The sequence below is a fragment of the Meriones unguiculatus genome, chromosome X (genome assembly GCF_030254825.1).
Source record: "Meriones unguiculatus strain TT.TT164.6M chromosome X, Bangor_MerUng_6.1, whole genome shotgun sequence".
Classification (NCBI taxonomy): Eukaryota; Metazoa; Chordata; class Mammalia; order Rodentia; family Muridae; genus Meriones; species Meriones unguiculatus.
This window is the reverse complement of record NC_083369.1, coordinates 145573538-145579741: the sequence shown is the minus strand read 5'-3', so window position 1 is coordinate 145579741 and position 6204 is coordinate 145573538.

The following is a 6204-nucleotide window of genomic DNA, read 5'->3' as shown; positions in this document are numbered from 1 at the left end:
GTTGGAAGTGTTCTTTCGCCTACCCCTGGCCATTGGCTTATCTGAAACCTTCCCTGTTTGTTTTTGGATTCTGCAGATCAGACTGGTGCTGTCTCTCTCTGGTGTCTGGAGAGTTCTTCAGGAATCTGAGCACTCTCAGCGTGTGCTGAGGACTAGCTGTACCTGTGGGAGGAAAGTACGCAGGCGCAAACGGGGCAAATGCAAGCGTGTGTGTGCGCGCGCGCGTGTGTGTGTCTGTGTGTGTAAGTGTGCGTGGATGCGTGTCTCGAGGGACAGAGTGATGGCTAATGTTGAACCCTTGAGTGTGTGGGAGGGGCTCTGCACTGCATATGTCGCAGGTGCTAATGATGATCGCAGTGCAATTTCTGACATTAACTGCCTAACTTCTCAATTAGGCCCACAGGGCAGGAACTTCAATGTCCCTAGTGCCCCTCTGTTTCCCAAAGTGGGTATGTGGGTGGGAGGGGGGTTCGATGCCTGGCTTCTATTTTAGAAGGACTTAGGATCTGGGGATCTGCAGATTCTCAAGGGTGCACTCACTTACAGGCAGGTCACTTGGCAGAGATCGTGGTATCCGGGGCTCTCTGCTCTCTGCTTTGGCCCTGCTTCTTTGATGTGCTCCGCCAGTTCTGTGCTGCTGTCACTGCCAGGTTCTGAGGTCTTGCTGCAGCTGGAAATTTCAGGGTGGTCACTTCAGCAGGGATGGGGTAACCAGGCTCTCTGTTCTCTGGTTTGGCCCTGGTTAGTCTTAAACTGGAGGGTTGTGGTGCCCCGCCAGTTCAGTGCTGTTCAGCCGCCATGTCCCGCTGTAACTGGAGACTGGGTTCTAGTCCCAATGCTTTCTGGGAAGTCCTGGGGTCTCTTCGTTGTGCTCTCCAGCGCCTGGTGTGTCCAGGTTGTATGACGTTTCTGCCTGGTTTCGGTGAGTATATAGCGTATTCTCTGTCACTGTGGGATTGGGCGGGTCGTACCGTCAGTGATGGTGATCCTGCGGAGCTAGTATGGCGTTTAGCAGATTCGTGCTCTGGGAGGATGGTGCAGCCGCTGCGCGAATCTGGGACTCCGGGACACATACTGCTGGCTTTTGTCTGCTGCTAAAGTGCTTGGGGCTCCGTCTCAGCGGCTGTATACCCCAGGCAGTTAGGTCTGCACTGAGAAAGATGAGTCCGCTGTGCTGCTGTGCCGAGAAGGAAGGAGGTCTCAGTCACTGACTTCTATCCTCCCAGTGGGAAACGCCCAGACATCCATTCCTCCAGCATCCCGACTGGGATGTCTTCTGGAAAATTTTAAAACATTATGCATGAAGATTTAGTTAAAGACCTCTAACTTCATATGCCTCTATAATAAAACTTGGCTTACATATTCTTTAGATAAGGGTTCAAATTGACCGATTAACGGCACATTAAATCCCAATACTTTATGGAACCTATGTAATTACTGTCATCGATCTGGTAAATGGAAGGAGATACCTTATGTTCAAGCTTTCTCTCTTCTCTGCTCTAAACCTTCTTTCTGTTCTTCCTGTCCTCCTACCCAACTTCTTCTAGATATAAAGTCTCAACCTCAAGAGATCTCTACCTTTGACCTTGCAGATGAACCTCCACCACATTGTTCTCAACCCCCAGCTTCTTCCTAACCTCTGGTGTCTTCCCCTTCCTCCTCTTCATTCTCTTCCTCTTCGGCTTCTCCAGAACCCTCACCCCCCTCTCTAGCAACAGGCTCTCCTGGTCGTCCTACTCTGGCACGCACTTTCACGCCACCAACAGCTATTAGCCCCCCTGCTACCTGCTCTTTCTCTATAGCAAAGCCCCCTTCTTCTACTCAGCATAAGCCAGCCTCAATTCTTCCCTTTCGGGAGGTGGCCACTGTAGATGGCTTAGTTAGGGTGCATGTTCCCTTCTCATTAACTGAACTTTCTCAAGTAGAAAAGAGAATAGGATCCTATACCTCTAATCCTTCTATTTTCATTAAAGAATTTCAATATCTCACTCAATCTTATAGTCTTACCTTCCATGATATATATATATATATATATATATATATATATATATATATATGATTCTTACCAATAACCTATTAATTACCTGAGGAATGCAGGCGAGTTTGGGAACTGGTTAGAATGCATGTAGATAAGGTTCACCAAACAAATGCTTCACACCTGGTTGGGGCTGAGGCAGTGCCTGACCAGGATCCACAATGGGATTAAAATACTCCAGAAGACATTTTAGCCAGAGATCAGTTCACGACCTGCCTCCTGGCTGGTCTCCGCAAGGCTGCCCTTAAGACAGTTAATTATGAGACGCTCCAGGAGGTCATTTAGAACAAGAATGAAAACCTGTCTCAGTTCCTAGAGCATCTTACAAAGGCCCTCTTACAACAAACTAATTTAGGGCCTGAAAGTACAGAGGGTAGGCAACTTCTGATGACCTATTTTTTCTCCCAAACTTACCCCGACATCATAAGCTTAAATGTGTAGAGAGGGAACCTCTGACTCCACAGGCAGGAGTCTTAGCACTGGCCTTTAAGGTGTGCCCCGGGAGAGATGAAAAAGCCTGCAAGCAAAAATACCAAATGCTGACCGAGGCCATCCTACTGGCCTCCACCACTACCCAGGCTCCCTTGCCTCCTAAGTCACGAGGACCACAGGGTCCCTGTTTCAAATGTGGTCATAAAGGTCACCGGGCCTGGGTTTGTCCAAAACCCTGAAAGCCACCGGGGCCATGTCCAAAATGCCACCAAGAGGGACACTGGGGTGTTGACTACCACTGTTTCTTCCATGATATGGGACATCACTCCCAGATTGCCCTCCAGCCGATATCCTAGGCCTGGCTACAGACGACTGAAGGTGCCTGGGTTCCCTTGACCTGGCCACTGCCATCTCTAGCAGGGAGGGACAGGTAATTATCATGGAATAGGGGAGGGCCATCTCCTTCCTTGTGGACATTGGAGCCACTTACTCAGTCCTAATGGAGTACTGGGAACCAACCTCTCCTTGTAGTTCCTCTATTGTTGGGGTAGGGGGACAACCTTGCCAACCTTGCCAGACTCCACCACTTAAGTGTATTTTCAGGGATGTTCCCTTTACTCATTCCTTTTTAGTAATGCCAGCCTGTCCAGTTCCCTTAATGGGAAGGGACGTTTTAGCCAAAGTAGGAGCCTATATCTCCTTTACTCCACCCATTCTCCTGACCGCAAGCTCGCCAGCATCTTCTCTCCTCCTTCCCCTAGCTACTCTACCTACCATTTGTGACACATTGCTTCCTTTACCAGCCTCTCAAGTGGACCCCCAAGTCTGAGATGTCCAAAACCCCTCTGTGGCTAGGCATCATTCCCCTGTAGTCATTCAGCTACAGGATCTCACCCAGTATATTGCCTAACCTCAATACCCACTTCCTGTCAAGGGCCTCAGGGAACTTAAGCTTATTATAGCTGACCTTCTAAGAAGAAAAAAAAAAAAAAACCTCCTCTACCCCACTTCCTCTTCTTTTAACAACCCTATACGTAGGGTTAAAAATTCAAATGGAACCTTCCGCCTGGTTCAAGACCTCCAGCTTCTCAATTCTGCAGTTGTCCCTCCACCCTGTTGTAGCTAACTCCTGTACTCTCCTCTCCACTGTCCCCTCAGGCACTTCCCATTTCTCAGTTCTGGATCTCAAGGATGCGTTTTTCTCTATTCCTTTAGACACCCAGTCACAAAATATCTTTGCCTTTACCTGGACTGACCCTGACACCCTTGTTTCCACTCAGCTTACCTAGACTGTTCTATCCCAGGGATTCTGGGACAGCCCATACCTTTTTGGCCAGGCCCTAGCCTCTGATTTACTCTCCTTATCTCTCTCTAAATCTAAACTTTACAGTGTGTAGATGATCTTCTCCTCTGCAGCCCATTCCTACAAGTTAGCCAAACTAACACTTCTGCTCTTCTAGATTTCCTATCCAGCAGGGGCTAGCAGGTCTCACCTTCCAAGGTCCAATTGTCTGCTTCTGAGGTCACTTACCTGGGAATAACAATAACCCCAACCCACAAAGACATCACTCTAGATAGAAAAGACCTAATATGGTCTCTGGCAGTTCCCTCTACTAAAGAAGAAATTTTATTGTTTCTGGGAATGGCTGGTTTCTTATGGTCCTGGGTCCCTTCCTTTTCTCTTCTTGCCAGCCCCCTATATGGGGCAGCCTTAAGCCCCTTGCATGAACCCCTTCTTAAGCCCATTACTAAGCCCTTTCGGAGGCTCCAACAGGCTCTTCTTGAGGCCCCAGCCCTACATCTTCCAGACTTAATCTGTCCCTTCTCCCTCTATGTAACAGAAAACGAGGGATATGCCCTTGGAGCCCTGGGTCACCAATTGGGACCCTCCTTTGCACCTGCAGCATACCTATCAAAAAAATTAGACCTGACAATCCAGGGATGGGCACCCTGCATTTGTGCCTTGGTGGTTGCAGAGCTCTTTATTCAAGAGTCCAAAAAAACTAACTTTTGGGTCACCTATTACTATTTTCTCTTCTCACAATCTGTCTTACCTTTTAACATGTAAAGGCTTACAAACTTTATGTCCTTCCAGGGTCCTTTCCCTCCAGGTGGCACTAATAGAAGACTCTACCCTTACTTTCCAACCATGCCCACATCTTAATATTTCAAACCTTCTTCCTCGACCTAACTCTGACTGTTCCCCATCTCATTCTTGCACTGAAACTTTAGAGGAGCTATTGCTCCACCCCTCACACATACAGGAGGGCACATTGCCTCAGGCTACCTATACCTGGTACACAGATGGCAGCTCCTTTGTACACGAGGGAGCTTGAAAAGCAGGTTATGCCATAGTGTCAGGTACTGAGGTGGTTGAGGCACAAGCCCTCCCTGCCCACACCACTAATCAACAAGCCGAACTAATAGCTCTTACCCGCGCCTTCCAATTGGCCCAGGGATAATCCCTTAACATCTGCACAGAGTCTAAATATGTCTTTCATATTCTTCTCTCCCATGCTGCCATCTGGAGAGAGTGTGGGTTACTTACAGCAAAGAGAGGATCTGCATCCAATGCAGGCCAAATTATGGCCATGCTAGAAGCCTCCCACCTTCCCACAGCCATTGGAATATTCCACTGCCAGTCCCACCATCTGCTCCACTTCCTTTCTCTATATTTTAGCTTCTTCCACTCACTTCTCCCCAGCTCATAACTTTTGTCTCTCATCCCCACCATATGAGGACATCTGTAATCAGGTAGTGGGATAATGCCATTCAAGTGCGGCCTGTCATTATGGAGCCTTCCACTCTCTTCTCTGTTCCTATTTCATTCTGAATGGTTTAGTAGAGTTCCTGGTTTCAGAGGGACTGTCTCAAGCCGTCAGTTTTAAAGAATTTGGTTGGAGAAAGGAGATTTGTGGGAAAGTGAGCAATAGGAGCCTACACCTGCTGCCTTATTATCTGTCTATCTGGAGGGAGGGAGCCTCAGCAATCCATGTGAGTTTCAAATGATCAGAGCAGCTTTAAGGACAATGTTAATTTTTCCCTTCCAGAAGGAGAACAGTAAACATGTACAACCACTCTGGAAATCAATCTGGCACTTTCTCAGACAGTTAGGAACAGTACTACCTCAAGATCCAGCTAAACCACTCCTAGGCATATATCCAAAATATGCTCAAGTACACAATAAGGATATTTTGCTCAACCATGTTCATAGCAGCTTTATTTGAAATAGCCAGAAGCTGTAAACAACCCAGATGTCCATCAACAGAGGAATGGGTACAGAAATTGTGGTATTTTTACACAATGGAATACTACTCAGCAATCAAAAAGGAGGAAATCATGAAATTTGCAGGCAAATGGTGGGATCTAGAGAAGATCATCCTGAGTGAGGTATCCCAGAAGCAGAAAGACACACATGGTATATACTCACTTATAAGTGGATATTAGACATATAATATAGGATAATCATACTAAAATCTGTACACCTAAGGAAGCTAATCAAGAAGGAAGAACCTGGGTAAGATGATCAATCTTTATTCAGGAAGGCAAACAGGACAGACATTGGAAGAGGGAGAAAACAGGGAATAGGGCAGGAGCCTATCACAGAGGACCTCTGAAAGACTCTACCCAGCAGTGTATCAAAACATATGCTGAGACTCATAGCCAAACTTTGGGCAGAATACAGAGAATCTTATGAAAGAAGGGATAGATAGAAATACTTGGAGGGGACAGGAGCT